Source organism: Adiantum capillus-veneris, chromosome 6, assembly GCF_014529385.1.
Source record: "Adiantum capillus-veneris isolate H3 chromosome 6, ASM1452938v2, whole genome shotgun sequence".
Taxonomy (NCBI): domain Eukaryota; kingdom Viridiplantae; phylum Streptophyta; class Polypodiopsida; order Polypodiales; family Pteridaceae; genus Adiantum; species Adiantum capillus-veneris.
In genome coordinates, this window is record NC_140936.1 from 57,782,016 (window position 1) to 57,800,296 (window position 18,281).

General features: G+C 41.3%; 1 pseudogene; it reads right to left on the reverse strand.

The window, feature by feature from the left end:
* Positions 1-16,416: 16,416 nt before the first annotated feature.
* On the reverse strand, positions 16,417-17,779 carry LOC147455557 (uncharacterized; annotated as a pseudogene).
* Between the last annotated feature and the right edge of the window lie 502 nt (positions 17,780-18,281).

An 18,281-nucleotide genomic window follows, 5' to 3' on the forward strand; every position in this document is an offset into this window, starting at 1 on the left:
ATGATGGGTATCTAGCACATCACCAAGCCTACATGGCTAAGGTGATACAGGATGTGGATCCCACATGTTTTGAGGATGCAGTTGGAAATGTGCATTGGGATGATGCAATGAATGAAGAGATTGCTGCATTGGAAGCAAACGACACATGGGAGTTGGTGCCATTGCCAAGTGGCAAGAAAGTTATTGGCTGTAAATGGGTGTATAAAACCAAGCATAAGGCTGATGGTAACATTTAGCGTCACAAGGCAAGGCTGGTCGCAAAGGGTTATGCACAGACGTATGGCATAGACTATGAGGAGACCTTTGCTCCAGTGGAAAAGATGACAACTGTGAGAGCTGTCATAGCAGTGGCTGCATCTAGAGGATGGATTATGCATCAAATGGATGTAAAGAATGCCTTCTTGAATGCAAGAGGAAGTGTATATGGATCAGCCACCTAGTTATGTCGATCCAAGTTACCCAGATTATGTATGCAGGCTTCTCAAAGCTTTGTATGGTTTGCAGCAGGGCTCTAGAGCATGGTATGACAGGATTGCCAAGTATCTTGTTAGTATTGGGTTTAGGAGAGCTCATGCTGATCATTCACTCTATGTACGTGAGAGTGATGTGGGGATTGTGGTCATTACCATATATGTAGATGACCTTATTATTGTGGGTGACAATGCTATGGAGATTGACCATGTGAAGGGTCTTCTCAAACAGGAGTTTGAAATGAAAGATTTGGGCGAGTTGCGCTACTTTCTTGGCATTGAGGTGATCAGGACTCCAGAGGGTGTATGGCTGTCACAGAGACAATATGCTTTGGACATGTTGTCAAAGTATGGTATGGCTGATTGTAAGCCAATTTCTATTCCCTTGGATGTGAATGCAAAGCTGAGTGCAGAGAAGGGTGATGTTGTTGATGTAGACATTTAGTAGTGTTAGTGTGTATACGCGCTTCACCAGGGGCACTTTTCTCCCACTGGGTTTTTCCCCCTGGACATCTGGTGTGAAAGGACACCTTATCTCTTAGGGTTTCATATAAGCTTTGTAGCTCTGAGTTTGTATATACACTATTTTTCTAATACAGAGAGATACACTACAGAGATCTCGTACACAAGCTCTGTGTCTTCTCCTTCTTCATCTTCTTCCTACTCTGAGTTGTTGTCTTCCTTCTGTTTCCTGTTTCATCATCTTCAACAATTGGTATCAGAGCAAGGTGATTTCCAGAGCCTCTACTTGCGTTTTCGCGTCTGCGCGCGCAATCGCAGTTTTCAGGTAGTTTTCGGAAAATTTGCTCGTGGGAGCATCCTCGACGTTCCGGGAGTATTCAGAGTAGGTGACCTGAAGTTTTACCCCCCTTTCGAAGCCGTTCGAGCCCTATGAATTTTGTTCTGAGCAGCGTAGCAGCAGTTACTTTTCGGAGGCGTTTAGATCAAGAGGGTGTGCTTTTTGACAGATTTTCTTCAGGTAAACAGTTCTTTTGGGAAGCAGCTTGTCTTAGCTTTGTGCTGAGATTTTGTGTAGAGTTTTTCTTGGATTGGAGAGGAGATTTGTGAATCTCTTGGAGGTTCTTTTGCTCTCTTGTGTGCATCCACAGTATGGCTCAATCTACGGAGAAAGAGATTTTTGGTGCGTTTACATCCGAAGACAAATTGGATGGTACCAACTATTCTCTTTGGTCTTTTATGGCCAAAAATGTTTTGGTTGGTAAAGGATTGTGGGATTATGTATCTGGAGATTAAGTTCGTCCAGGTAGCATTGCACATGCCACGCCTGGTCGTGGTGCAGCTGTTGGTGCAGGACCCTCACAAGTCACTCCAGAGAAAAAGAGATGGGATACTAAGATGCACAAGCTATGGCCGTGATTGCCTTAACCATAAAGAGGACAATCACACCACATATCAGATCTTGCAGAACTTCTGAGGATGCTTGGAACACTCTACAAGCTATGTTTGGAGGAAGAAACGCTGCCAGAATAGAGTTTTTGAAGAAACAACTTGACAAAATACAGATGGACGAAGGTGACCATATTGTCGAGCATCTTACAAAAATCAGGGATCTTAAAGAGCAATTGCTTAGCATTGATGAAGTGATTCCAGAGAAGGACTTGGTTTCCAAAACACTCAATTTACTACCACCATCTTATTTTACTTTTCAGACTTCTTTGACTCTGTCTTTGCGAGCTAATCCTGAGCCTCTTCATTTTGAAGAATTGGTGGCTTTGCTATTGCAGGAGGATCAATCACGTAAGAACAAGTCTTTACAGGTAGATGGCATGGATCATGCTCTTGTTGTACAGAACAAAAACAAGGGTAAAGAGAGTGCTCATCACTCCAAGTCTGGTGTAGGACAGTCTTCAGAGAAGTCTAAAGGTGATTCCGACAAGTCCAAGAAGAAAGGTAAATGTCACTACTGCAAGAAACCTGGTCACTACATTAGTGAGTGTAAAAAGCGAATTGCTAAAGAAAAGAAGAAAGAGTCAAGTTTGGTTGTTTCAGCTTCTGGTGATTCTTCTACAGCTAAAGAAGAGTCTGCAAACTTTGTGCAGGATTCTTATGCTTTTGTAGTATGTTCAGATTTTTCTGCTTACAGTGTTGACAAGACACAAATGATTTGGTACTTTGATAGTGGTGCATCCAGGCATATTACTTCAAGGAAGGATTTGTTTTGTTCATTGGATGCAGCTCCAGTAGGAAAGAAGGTGACATGTGCAAATAATGCTTCTTATCCAATCAAAGGCGTTGGTAAGATTTTCATTACCATTTCAGATGGTTCAGATTTATGCTTGCCAGATGTCTTATATGTTCCAGGGATCAAGAAGAATTTGTTGTCTGTCACTCCTCTCTTGCAAAAAATGGTCTTCGGGTCATTTTTGAGGATGACAGATGTGTTGTACGAGATCGAGAGAATGGTTATTCTCTTATCACTACAGGTACGCTGGAAAATGGACTATTTGTGCTAGATCGTTATGAAAAGCAGATTCAGGTATGTATTGCAGAAACAAAGACTCAGGCCATGCAGGATGCTGAGTTGTGGCATGCTAGATTCGGGCATGTTAGTTATGGTAGTTTGATGACTTTACAACGTCATAATATGGTGCATGATTTGTCTTTATTGGAGATGCCACCAAGACATGTATGTGAAGGTTGCGTTCTTGGAAAGATGCACAGATTTGCATTTTCGCAGGATGGTTCAGTTAGAGCGACACGAAAGTTGCAACTTGTACACAGTGATGTATGTGGTCCTATGAGGACGCCATCTTTGGGAAACAGCCTTTATTTTGTGACCTTCATTGATGACTTTTCCAGGTTTTGTTGGGTGTATCCACTCAAAGCAAAGTCAGATGTGTTTGCAGTTTTTCAACATTATGTCTCCATGGTTGAAAATGAAACAGGTTGCAAAGTACAGACTCTTCGTACTGATCGAGGAGGTGAATACATGTCAGGTGCATTTAAGTATTTTTTGGGAAAGAAAGGCATTAAACACCAATGCACTATGCCATACACACCACAACAGAATGGTGTTGCAGAAAGGAAGAACAGGTCTTTAATGGAGACGACTAGATGTATGCTAAAGGCTAAGAGTTTGCCTCATAAGCTATGGATGGAGGCAGTTGCTTGTGCAGCACATGTTTTGAACAGGTGTCCTACTCGTGCCTTGAAGACCATTACTCCATATGAAGCTTGGTATGACAGAAAACCTTCAGTCAGTTATCTTCGTGTTTTTGGTTGTCTTGCTTATGCTCACATCCCTCAGCAGTTACGTGGGAAGCTTGATGATAAGGCAATCAAATATATATTTGTGGGGTACAGTAGTGGAAGTAAAGGTTATAGACTTTACAATCCTGCTACAAACAAGATTTTTGAAAGTCGTGATGTAATTTTTGCAGAAACTACTGCTCAACCTATGGTTGCTTTTGATGTACCTCATATGCAGACACATGATGTATTTGAAGGTTTGCTTCCTTCTTTTGTGGAGAATCAAGAATCACAACAGGTTGATAATCTTGATCAATCTTTTGATCAGCATGTGACACCTCATGATGTAGAGGAAATTGTGCGTGAAGAGCAAGAAGTTCTCAGGGAAGAAAGAACCTTGCCTAAATGGGTTCAGAAAACTTTGCAGGATAGCAAGTTGGATGCACCGTTGCCACGAAAAACACGTGCTGGTACTACTTTTGGCAGAGAGCAAGTAGATTTGTCTTGCTTTAGCACTCTTTTTGATGCAGATGAGCCTAATTCATTTGAACAAGCTTTAGAGTGTGTTCAGTGGAAAGATGCTATGCAGCAAGAAATTGATTCTATTCATAAGAATCATACATGGGATCTAGTGGACTTGCCTACAGGTAAAAAGCCTATTGGTACAAAGTGGGTTTTTAAGGTAAAAAGGAAACAAGATGGTACTATTGACAGGTACAAAGCAAGGCTTGTGGCAAAAGGCTATGCGCAACAGAAAGGCATAGATTATGATGAAACCTTTGCTCCTACTTCTCGTGCGTCCACAGTTAGATCACTAGTTGCAATTGCTGCTCATCATGGTTGGAAAGTGCATCAGTTGGATATCAAAACTGCTTTTTTGAATGGTGATTTGCAGGAAGAAGTTTATGTAAGTCAACCAAGTGGTTTTGTTGTAAAAGGTCAAGAGCAAAAGGTATGTAGATTGCGTAAAGCTTTGTATGGTCTCAAACAGGCTCCAAGAGCATGGTATGAGAAGATACATACTTATTTGATTGGCCAGGGATTTCAGAATAGTCCAACAGAAAGTACTTTGTATGTCAAAAAGAGAGATGGAGTTCTCATTATGCTAATACTTTATGTGGATGATATGCTTCTTACAGGCAATAATGCAAATGAAATTGAAGCGTTTAAAGATGCTTTGAGAAAAACCTTTGAGATGTCTGATCTTGGTTTGCTACATTATTACTTGGGTATTCAGTTTGTGCAATCAGAGGATGGCATATACATGTTGCAGGCAAAATATTTGCATAAAATTTTGGACAAGTTTGGTATGCAAAATTGTAAACCAGTCTCTACACCTGTAGAAACTAGATCAAAGTTGAGCATGCACGATGCTGGAGAACCTTTTGATGTACATACTTATGCAGCAGCCGTTGGTTGCTTGATATATTTGGCAGGCAACAGTCGTCCAGACATTCAATTTGGGGTTTCACAAGCAAGCAGATTTATGCACAGCCCAGGTATGCATCATTGGCAGGCTGTGAAGCGCATACTTTGTTACCTTTCAGGTACCCCTAATCTTGCCATGTTCTTTCCAAGGGGGGATATGTATGGAAAGCACAGTTTTATGCATCTTCTTGGTTACAGCGATTCAGATTGGGCTGGTGATTTTGACACACGACATTCCACAAGTGGCAATTGTTTTTTCTTGGGAAATGCATGTATATCTTGGCTAAGCAAGAAGCAACCCACAGTGGCTACATCAACTTGTGAAGCTGAGTACAGGGCAGCTTTCACGGCAACAGTTGATTGTGTATGGATACGCAGGTTATTGGCAGATCTTTGTGAGTGTCAACAGGCACCCACTACCATTTTCACTGACAGTCAGAGTGCTATGGCAGTTGCAAGGAATCCAGTATTTCATGCAAGAACAAAGCACATAGAGGTTCACTACCACTATGTCAGGGAAAGGCTACATGCAGGGGAGATCACACTAACTTACTGTCCTACACAGGATAACATTGCAGATCTATTTACGAAGGCGTTATCACGAGAAAAGTTTGAAGCTTTCCGAAAAGCTTTGGGCTTACTCTCATACACATGATGATCTGCTACCTTGTACGGATTCACACTATCACTACAGGGGGGATTTGTAGACATTTAGTAGTGTTAGTGTGTATACGCGCTTCACCAGGGGCACTTTTCTCCCACTGGGTTTTTCCCCCTGGACATCTGGTGTGAAAGGACACCTTATCTCTTAGGGTTTCATATAAGCTTTGTAGCTCTGAGTTTGTATATACACTATTATTCTAATACAGAGAGATACACTACAGAGATCTCGTACACAAGCTCTGTGTCTTCTCCTTCTTCATCTTCTTCCTACTCTGAGTTGCTGTGTTCCTTCTGTTTCCTGTTTCATCATCTTCAACAGTTGAGGATGCCAAGATGTACAAGAAGATTGTGGGTAGTCTAATCTACTTGACTATCACGAGGCCAGACTTGAGCTACACAGTAGGCTTGGAGAGTCAGTTCATGCAGCTTCCGAGGAAGCCACATTTGGATGGAGTACGACGCACACTTCGGTATGTACAAGGGACTCTTGACTACGCATTGTTCTATGCAGCAGATGCGCCATTAGCATTGTATGGGTATACAGATGCAAATTGGGCAGGTAGCATTGTTGATAGGAGATCTATGAGTGGCTTCATGTTCTCTTTTGGGAGTGTTGCTGTTACTTGGAGCAGCAAAAAGCAACCTACGGTTGCTTTATCGAGCACAAAGGTAGAGTACAGAGGTGCAGCAGTTGCGACGTGCGAGGTAGCTTGGCTACGCACATTACTTGAGGACTTGGGAGTGCAGGTGGACCAGCAGATTTTCATCCATTGTGACAACCTCAGCAGCATGCAGTTGGCTAGGAACCCAGTGTTCCATGCCAGGACCAAGCACATAGAGGTCCATTACCACTACGTTCGAGAGCGAGTGTTGGCGGGCGACATCAACTTGGTCTACGTCAGCACAGAGGAGCAGATAGCAGATATCTTTACCAAGGCCCTCGGAGCTGAGAAGCTTCGACGTTTCCGGACTATGCTTGGACTCTGCGACATGCAGAGCTCGAGGGGGAGTGTTGATATGTCGAGCTCTACATCTTGAGCTGGCATCCACTACTGGTCTTGGCCGCTTACGTCATTTACTCACTGGCGCGTTAGGTGACCGACACGAAGGATCTCTGCCAGTGATTCTACAGCTGGACTACACTTATAGTGCCAGCCTAGTACGCTTCTAGCGAGTTCACACTTAGTGACCGCATGTACATATGTGCTACTTTTCAGTTTTAGCACTTAGTCATTTTGTACTCTCTTTTCTGTGCGAAGAAGAAGAAGCTTTCCATCTCTGTGTGGTGTGTGCTTGTCTTGTGTAGCTCTCTTGCATCCTCTTTCTTTACATCTCTCCCTCTCTCTTTTGCAATCTTGCCACAAAGGATATCTCTGTCCCACTTCCCGCCGCTAACGACTTAAGCTTAATCTTTATAGATCCACACTCTCCCCCAAGGGGATTTCGTTCAAGGGGAGATCATTGTAAAATCTAAGGCTTGTGTCAATGGTGTAGTGGGAAATCTCACCACATTTGTGCTTAGAATCTCCCAATCAAGACTGATGAATTAGTGACGTGAAGAGAGAGAGAGAGAGAGAGAGAGAGAGAGAGAGAGAGAGAGAGAGAGAGAGAGAGAGAGAGAGAGATGAAATGAAATGTTATATTAAACGTCTTCAAAAGGCTAAATTTTAATATTAAAAAATCCCCCCTATAATAGGTCCCCAATAAATCTCAATTGAAAGAAGTCTCCCCAACAAATACCCCCGGCAGGTTACTCTTTCCCCCAATAACTTACCCCTTGCAAAATACCTTTTGTAGTCACTACACACCCCTCTTCCATTAGTTGGGTTGGTAACATCCTAACTAAACCCCTTCAATTACATTCTCCTTTAATTAAACCTCTTTTCCCCCCTTTTTTTCTCCCAACCCCACACCCTCCTATATAAGAACATCCCCTCCCCTCTAACCCATTATAATCCCTCTACTACTACCACTGATGAGCTCCTCATGGAGCAAAATGCGTTTGGTACATCCCAAGGCCACAACCTTTAACCCCCCCCCCCCCCCCCCCCCCCCCCCCCAGCATTCACCCAGAAAGGAATGTACAATTATCCTCGAGCACGTTGGGCGCCTTGAGGGGTCACAAATTACATGACACCTACATAGCCCGTAGCCGATGTAAGCTAATTAGCTAGTTACATTTTGTGTTGAGATCTAGTTGTTACCAAAATTGTGATGGCTTGTTTCCACTCCTCAAAATTCTTGTTTTTTCCAATAGATCTGATTTTTTCCCTACTAGCCTCAATAATCTCTTTGAAGGTGGCCATTGAGAGGTTGTTTTTAAAGGCATGCAAGTTCCTAGATATTCATACTTGTCCAAAATAGAGAAATTGGACAATTTTTGTACAGATTAGGATAGCTTGATTCTTCAAAATCTCTATGCCCAAGAGTAATTGTTCTTAAAGAACAAGATCTTCCAAGTCTTCTGTATCCATTTGTATATTTTCCCCGCTAAGCCTCTCATAGCTAGGTAGACTCTAGAACAAGACTCAATGACTAAGAATATGGGTGTGTGTGTGTGTGTGGGGGGCGGGGGGGGGGGGGGGGGGGGGGGAGAGAGAGAGAGAGAGAGAGAGAGAGAGAGAGAGAGAGAGAGAGAGAGAGAGAGATAACTCTAGAAAAATTCTTAATGACCAAAACGTCAATGACAAGAACCTGGAACTATAGAATTGATGGTTTGTAACTAAGGGCTTATAAAGCCAAGATGCAATGCAGAATGACATCATCAACAGTGTCATGTAATGGTGACCTCATAAATCACGCCAAGCTTAGGATGCTAGCATAGTGGAGGTTCCCATATACCTAACCTTCCCTTCTTCATCTTGTAGGTGGAGCTAACCTAGGAGATGACACTAAGCTCAAAAAAGGAGTCTGTATTCAAATCATGAAGGTAGGAAAGCTAGCATGGGCTTTGGTAGGCTCAGAGGTGATGATCCTCTAGGATCCAACATGATACCATATAAAGTATCCATGCATGGCTCAGAGACCGATCAAAGCCAACATGGCTTAGAGGCATGTTCAAAGGCTTTGCCACACACAGCCTTTGATGATTGACTATGAGGCTAGTCATAATCCCCCATGAAATACAAATCCTTAAGAGAGAGAGCATAAAAGAATGTGATCTCATAAGTTAAACTCTAGGTATATGATAGGGAAAAAGTGCATGGGCGGTCTTAACTCATGCTTCCAACAGCATGGACAATGCTAAACCTGACTAAATGAAAATATACAGGGTCAAAGTGAAAAACCTTCAAAAATTGTGCATGAAAAGACATAATATAAATGAGAAATCTTAATTCAAAATTTTGAAATAAAGAAAGAGGCTCCCAAACGAGAGCATTATAGTGGTACTCAACATTAGGATGATCCTTCTCAATCTCCATTAAAGATTGGAGAAAACTAGGATCAATCTCACTAGAATTGGTGGGTGATCCAAGTCTTCAATGCCAATGCCGTACGACTTCATATTACTTGGTAGGACTGGTCCTAGGCCTATTGGTATTATCAAGTCATAATACCGAGGCTTGAGATGCCAAGGTATGTTGGATGTAGACCCATGTTCACTTTTGCATGTCCAAAGCTTTGCATCATTTCTCATGTAAGCTATAAAAAAGGCTTCGTTTTTTTAGTATGATTATACTTGTATTGTGGTATTTTTCTCTTACCAAAGACAATAGAAGATGTATTGTGTGGATTCAATGGAAATGATAGTGTGTATCTTCCATACTTGTGAGAACAACCCTTGACAACTTTTTTAAAAGTAACCTTTTGAAAGATTAACTGAGACTTATTAAGTTTCTATTCACCGAAGATCATTGAAAATTAGAGCAGAGAGAGAGAGAGAGAGAGAGAGAGAGAGAGAGAGAGAGAGAGAGAGAGAGAGAGAGAGAGAGAGAGAGAGAGAGAGAGAGAGTACATACACACACACCCACACACACATACTTCTTTAAAAGTTAATCTTTTGAAAGGTTAAATGGGACTTGTTAAGTTTCTATTCACTAGTAATCATTTAAAATTAGAACATCGATGGGAGAGAGAGAGAGAGAGAGAGAGAGAGAGAGAGAGAGAGAGAGAGAGAGAGAGTACACACAATGCAAGAGCAGAGGAGCCTTTGGCTCTTGATGAGGCCAACATCGGTGGCTATGGCAAATATGGGTAGCAAACAATGATGATTATGGGTAGCGTTACATTGTTGATGAGGCAAGCATGAGTTGCTCCATTTTGATTGCACTAATATTTGTGTGGAGCCCACTTGGGTTGCAAGTAGAGAAGAGAGCTCAAGGATATCAAATCTTTCAAGATCTCAAAGCCATAGTGATGCACACAGAGAGAGAGAGAGAGAGAGAGAGAGAGAGAGAGAGAGAGAGAGAGAGAGAGAGAGAGAGAGAGAGAGAGTAAACACAACTCTAAAACAAACCTCGGTAACTCGATCTACAACTAGTCTTTCTTGGTGGGTGTTGCTATATAACATCTATAGAATATAACAAGACATATGCAATTTGACATCAAGCATCTAGCACTAAAGGAAACAAGACCGTCACTAACTTGGCAACGGTGGCAATGCCTGAAAGGCATATACATATTAATAATGTTATTATGTTCATGGGAGGACACAAAGTTAAGTGCATCAATTAATCGAGATTATAGGGAAGATTTTTGAGAGAGTTAATTGAGTTTTAAAGAGAAGCATATACATTTTAAAGATGTTATTATGTTTATGGGAGGACACAAAACTAAGTGCATCAGCTAAGATATATAATATGGAGGATTTTTGAGAGAGTTAGTTGAGTTTTAAAGAGAAGCATACACATTTTAAAACCGTTTTTATGTTTATGGGAGGACACAAAGTTAAGTGCATCAATTAATGAAGATTAATAGAGACTGATATCAAAAATGAAGATGTTGTTGGTTTAAATAAAGCTACAAGTATTTTAACAATGAACCAATCTACTTGATGTGAATTTTGCAAATGGATTATGATTGAGAAAAGAAAGAGGATGTTGTGTTAGGAGAGAGAACAACAACTTTCAATGAGGCATGTATGATAATGAGGCATGTAGATCTTTCTTGTTTGTTTCAAGAACATGTATTTCTTGCAGTGAGGGGGATGAGCTTGCAAAACATTATATCCAAGTAAAGTTGTGCTACTATGTCTACTGATAAATGCTTTTTCTAGTATATGTGCTACATGTAAATTCTTGCAACCGAAAAGTATTTCAAAAAAAAAGTTCTCATCGAGCAGAACGTCGGCTTGCATTTTTTAAGGTGGATGCCGAGGGTGTTTTGCCTTTCTTCTTTTGTAGTTATTCATGACACCTATGTACTTGCATTCGTTTTGGTGGCATGTGATGGAGTAGACATTGTATCTCATATTTGTTGTTTTTTATGGCTGGATTGTCCTTCTCGAGCAGCAGAATCTGACTCTTGTTGTCTTATTCTGCACAGTAAAAAAAAAAAAGGGTTAGCGTAAGTTTGCATGCTAGAATGTGAGAATATTGAAGTATATATTTGAGTGAGATATTTGATGGAAATTTTTCAAAACTTCCAAATCGCACTCTGTAAACATCCTTGTCGTGTTCCCATGTGAGCTTTTTCTTTGTGATTGATGGTGGCTCGTCATTGCACTGTTTCTCCCAGGATCTCACTTGCATCACTATTTGTTGTATCTAATAGGTCCTCAAGTGCAGTGCAAGACATCATAGCCATAGGCAACATCTTGAGAATGTAGGGCTTTATTGGTGTCTTTATTTGAAGCAAACAAATACCGTCCTCGACAGTCATTAGATCCTCACGCACGTCAATTTCTATATTTAGTTTGTTAATTATCTCTTTCATTATACCTAGAAAAAGAATGATGGAAAGGATAAAGAAACTATTTTTTTTAGCGTGTTTGTTGTAGATAGCAAGGCAATGACAGGAAGAAAAGAAATACAATCATATTGATGTGTGTACAGAACTAACATGTTGCTCTTTTGATGCCCATGCTTTTGTTTTGTTCGAGGTGTTTCACGAATCTGTCTATGAACAATTGCGTATCTGTATAGCTTGCAAAACACTTAATATAAGTGTCCGAGCGGCAACCTACTAAGTTAAGTAGTTGCATTTGCTTCTCCATCAGCAGATACTCACGTGGCTTGACTTGGGGGTGTTTCTTTGAGGCAATGTTTTGCTTCAAAAGGTTACAAGTCTCTGCAAGGGTATGCAAATATTATCAGTATGTACATTTGTGTGCATTGAGGAAACATCATGTGTTATGTTTTATAGAGTAATGTACCTTCGAATTGCTCATTTTGTTTTGTTGGGTGTCTATGTTGCTTGCAATTGTGACATGATTAGATTTTGTTAGTGAGGAAATCAATAATAGAACAGTGTGAAAGAGTTGAGAATGTGGTCATAACAATAGAGACAAGTAGGTTAATGACGATTCCAAAAAAATAACATAAAGAAAGAACTCCTGAGACATCAGTTAGTTATAGAGTAATTGCACATATGCTGCAAAACAAATTCATGGAGGAATTTCAAGACCTATTTGAATACATATTCAACTAGATGTTGAAATGTTTCTAATGAATTTCGTGTATAATGTCAAATGGAATAAGTCAAAATATATCAAGAGTTGAGAATTATGAGATTTTGATGGTTTGTGATTCATGACAACATGACATTTGCAAGGCTTGGTGCAAACACATCTCTAAAGCTAGAAATTGTTGCACCATGTGCCTTGTGTCCACCAGTCATGGCCTATGCAACTCTCAAGGGGAATATGGATTTATGGTACCATGTCCCATTTATTGAAGTTTGCTTATGCTTCATTCAACAGAGTGCCATCTTTTTAATGGTACAATGAATGAGGACAATGATACATGTAACTTGACCTTCTGTGTTCTGTGTTATCACATTGACAGTGCATGTTGCACCATTTGCTGCACTAATTGTCAAGTCGATGTTTTCAGTGATCATGTAGCGAGGACCAATTGCGATTGAATCCACCTCGTTGAACTTAGGGTCTAGGAGTCATTGCTAAACTAAATTTATGTTGCTCACATATGTCTTCATGTCAACTTTTGTAATGTCAGTTTGATTGTATAACTTATTCAAGGCAAGGTTGTTGTAGTGTTAGACGTCTAATCTATGAGTAGAGATTATCGTAGTGGAGTTGTTGATGTAGTCATGCACATGCACTTCATCTATAATACATGCATCCAAGGTACAATTGATCTCATCTATGGTTGGTTTTCTTTCGCGAGCAATGGTCAAAATTGAAGTAGTTCATGGTCCGTTGCATGTCTTACAAAGCATGACATCTTGTACAAAGATGCATGTAGCTAGTGGACCGAGCTTGTGATATGGCATGTGTTACAAATCTCCCATGCATGATTAAAAACTGGGGCTAGTTGGGCAAGATCATTGAGCAAGAAAACACATTTGTTGTTGAAAGGATCTTCCAATGTACTACTTGTTACATTGACAATTCGTCTTACAATAAGATCAAAAGTCGTTCAGGTTAACATGGATAGCTCGTCTATGATTATAAAATCTGCCTCTTTTATGTCCAAATATCTCTCATTGGTCTGGAGGGGATATTTTTGACTCCTTGTTGGTATCTTGAACTAGTAATGGACTATAGATGCAATGCAATTAAGTCTTGTTGCTACCACTTCAGTAGATGCAATAAGTATAACGCTCATGGTTTGTCTAACGTATTCATACGTCAAATATCTGATGTTTATTCTCATCCATCCATATAATGACATGGGCATGGAGAGATCCTCTATTTTGGATCTCATAATTCACAAGGTGGTGATGAATTCAACCTAAGATTTGGCTTCAATGTAAGATTTAGCAATTCATGAATTGTTTTAGTCGATTGTGGAAGAGCAATGCACATTAAACTAGGCAATCTTTCCAAGAGAACTTGGAGTTGAATATTTGAGTTATATTCTCGATTGTGTGGACCTCATTCCATTTTGTGCTGGTCACTTTATCGACTATGAATGTAATGAATATGTTTGGTAAACCCCATGCATCAACCATGATGATCAAGTCCTTTAATAAACGTCTATGCCAAGATGGACTACCACCAATCGTCGATGGAAGGTTGAAGCTAAATATGTTTCTTATGGCTTCCTCATCGCTTGCATTCTTATGTGATCTTTTATACTTGTCAATCTCTCTTTGCAGAACAGTAGTTGTTGTGCTCTTTGTGATTAAAATAGCATGCTTCAACTGGTACATTAGCAGGAGATATGGCCAAAGAGAATAGGGTGTGGATTCTTGTTCAAATGTAATCGATGAATTGAATATGTCCATTGTACTCACCATGTCCATATGGAAATAGGAACAAGAAAGGACCAACTCTATTGTGATGTCTTTGAACTCTGACATCGGCTTGGCAAGCCATTATACATGAAGGAAGCAACACGACTGAGAAGCATATCTCTGTTGGGAAGATGGGTGGAGCCAAATTTATGTGTATCGAATGTGGTATATGCATGTCATCTTGATGGCTCAGCCACTGTTTCCAAAATGAGAAGCTATTTTTGTTTTGGGCTTGATCCATCAGGTCGAATGGTTGTAGCTCTGAATGATCCAATAGCTCTGAATGACAATGGATCATTTTGCCTAGAACCTCTTCAGACAATGTGCACAATCCTATTCTTTTGTGTGGTTGTTTGGCCATGCACTTATATCTCTACAATATGGGATTGTTCTTGATGTTGAAAGCTAGGACATCTGAAATGGTTGACGTGGACAGTTCATGAGTTGTAGAGTGTAGACTAGCTTTACTTGACCAAGATATCCATTAGGACTTATTTGGGGTCTTTTGGGCCCTTTAAATTGGACACTTAATGAGTGCTTAAAATGCTAACAAAGCTTTGACCAAGCTAATGGCATAGGCCTAAAAATACATAAAAAGAAAATAGGTCTCAATCATATTTAGTCACCAGATCCTCTCAGCTTTTTGGGTGTAAGTGCAACCCCACATACCACTCCCCCACTTTTGAATTAGAAAAATTTCGTCTCTTTTCCCTCCCATACAAAGGACAAGAGACATCGGGACCAAAGGCCTAACACGGATTCACAACTACTCACAGATGAGTAGGTGATCGATCTCATAGAGAAGGTTTGTAATAGCACGGTTCAAGAAATCTATGAGAAGTCTTTGAGCAATAGGAGGAGGATGGAACAAGAAGGATGGAGGGCAAGGATGGAAGAGGCAAGTCGCCTTGCAAGGGAGAGAGAAGAAGCAAAAAAGAGATCGGAGGAGGAAAGGGCCAAGAAGGCCACACAAAAGAGCCCCAAGAAGCCACCCAGAAGAGTTTAAAGAAGGCCAAACAATCACCAGTTAAAGCAGCGGGCGAAAGTAGTCATGTACCAAAAGGGAAGACGGTGAAGAAGAGAAAGAAATTGCCACAAACTGCAGAGGAGGCCAAATAGTGTGATGAGAGACGCAAGAAGTACCACAACGTGTCCCCTGGGCTCGCACCACCCAGCCTCAACCACCACCATCACCTCTCAAGAAGAAGCGTCATCAAAGACCTGGCACATGTGCATTGCATGAAATCCACAAGTACCAAAAGAGTACACAGCTTATCATCCCTAAGCCCCCATTTTCTCGGCTCGTGAAAGAGATTATGGATGAGTACTCAAACAGTGTAACAAGGGTGGAAGCAACGGCACTAGGTGCATTGTAGCAAGCAATATCACTGTATCCCTCTTTCAAGACACCATTTTGGCAATGGTCCATGCTAAGCATGTGACTATTAAGCCCTCATATATGAACTTGGCACTTTGTTTATGTGGTGATGATTGCTTTTGTAAAACCTAGATAGGAAAGCCGTTGTAACTTCTCAAGTGACATCTTTGCCAACTTTATCATGTAACTGTTTTGAAAATGAAATTATCGTATGTATGTTTGGCAATTGCAATGTATTGTTTGAAATTTTAAGCTTGTGTTGGTTATGGCTAATGAAGCCTCTTGCGGGGTCCGTGTGAACTGGAAAGTAGATATATGGGCTGATGTGGCCCATCCTGAGCCCCATAGTCTATATGAATTCCGTTGCCGTGCACATGGTGGAATAACAAGTCGTTCCATGGTCCATACGCCACATAGCGACTTTTGGCAGTTTGATTGGGTCAAACTGCCAAAAGTCGCTCTGTGGCGCACAGGGCCACGAAACGGCTTGTTATTTTTCCATGTGCATGGCGACGGGGTTTCTACAGCCCGTGGGGCTCGACTAGGGAAAGTAGACATCATGTTAGTATGCAAATTTCTCGTGACACACATTGAATCTGCAAGGTGCTCAAAAAAAATGTTTCTACGCTCATGGGATTTATGTTATCTGGCAAGTAGTAAATACAGCTCATGTGGTGCCCATCCCAATGCCCACAGTCCATATGAACCCCATCGTTGTGCACATGGCAAAAAATTGAGCCATTCCATGTGCCACAAAGCGACTTTTGGCAGTTTGACTCACCTACAGCAACTCAAAATCATGTTAGTGTGCGAATGACTCGTGACGCGCATGGATCAAGACAAAACTTCACTCAAGATGATAACTTTATTAAATTCAAAGATACATCGAGATGTGCAACATGCACGGGACTAAGATAGCCTTTTTACAAGCTCATTGAAAGCATCTTCACCTAGGCTCTTTAAAGCTAGTTTTTCACCAATGCGTGATACAATATCTTCCTTGCTTGTTATTCCTTGCATGAGGCAAAGGCCGCAATATCCTAAAAGGTTGTTAGGAAATATGACATAGCTTAATAGGTATTTGAGTAGATTACTTAATTGAGAGAGATAGATTTCACACACAAGAGATTATAGAGTAGAGAGAGAGAGAGAGAGAGAGAGAGAGAGAGAGAGTACACACGATATACATGGTTCACCCAATGTGGGCTACATCCACGGGAAAGTAGCCACTCAATGGCTTTAGTACTTCAAAACAAGAAGTAGTTTACAAAGGGATTATACCCTTAATAGAGCTCCCGCGTTGCTTCACTCTCACCACCTCACACTCACCTTGTTGCATCAACTTCACACTATCAAATGTGTGTAGAAATGGCCTCCTTTTATAGGCCAAAAGGGTTGCCCTCTCTCATGAGAGGCAGCCATGGCCCTTGTGTAGATAAGTCCAAATCGGACCCTCCAATCCGCCCATGTGTGGCCGCCCTTGAGAAGACAAGTCCACTTTTGAATTCGGCCACCGGCCATTGAATTCGGCACCTGCCACCATCGACCATTGACTTTTGACCACCAGCCACCGACCAACCGACCGGTCGTTTTCCGACCACTTTTCGATTGCCGTCCACTCATAATATTCCGGCGAAAAGGAATATTCCAGTGAAAATTTTGGTTTTCGGTGAGTGATTTTCCTTCACGCACAATGGCTTCTCCTCATAATGGGGGCCTTACAAATGTGCTTTTTTACCACAGAAAATTACAAGGGGTAAATCAGGCTCCATACTTAACAAAGGCTTCCGGCCCCTTTCTCACCAAAATTATGGATTGATGTCTCTCTATTTACAAGAATACATTTGTGGGCATTTAGGGCGATAGGAAACTTGGCCAAAATAGAGCTTAGCACTCTACACTTGTATATCTCCGCTGATGGATGACCCGGATCATCTCCTCATTGAAGCTTGGGAGATAATGCCACAAGGCAGTGTCCTTTGAGTCACCCTCCGTGCGAGATCCAAATTTCTGTTGGGCAAACCAATCCATCTCTAAAGCGGATTGCAAGGAAACAACGTCGAATTATGATTCTAAGAAACAACAATGAGAATTGAGAAGAATGAAGTACTTACTAGTGTGGCATCATGTTGCTTGCAAAGGTTCTTGTTGGTTATGTCGATAAGTACGCTCCGAGCACATGAGACAAAGCGAAGCTACTCTCGAGAACACTCTCATAGAAATATTTCTCCTCATCAAAGGTTTGTAGAGCTGCCGCCACAAGGGAATTCATGGAATTATGTCCCTTTGGCAAGGCTAGCATGTTGATGAGGGAAGTAGAGGAGTGGTCCACTTGGAACTCGGTCTTCTAACTGGGGTTCTTTGTATCACAAACCCCAGCATATATTGCAAGAACAGATAGGGATTCATCCTGATGCATTTCAAGGGAGTGGGTAATGTTGTCACAAAAGAGAAATTCTTGACCATCCACTATAATTGGAGGCAGGGTGCGCAAGAGCAGCTATGGGATCTCATCTTCGACATCCTCCCCTTCTAGGTATTGGTCAACTTTTTCCAAAGGAGGCTTGCCTTGGAGACATAGGAGGGCCAATGAAGCCTCTTCCTAGCTAAACATCTTCTCCTCTTTGGGCTCCACCTCCTTTACAAGCATCCTCAAAGACGGCTTGTTACGATCACTTGCTTTAACCTTTCCCTTGTTGTTTTCAATTGCCTCCATCACCATCGCAATGACTGCCATGTTCCACCTCATAAATCTTGTGCCAATGTTCTCCATG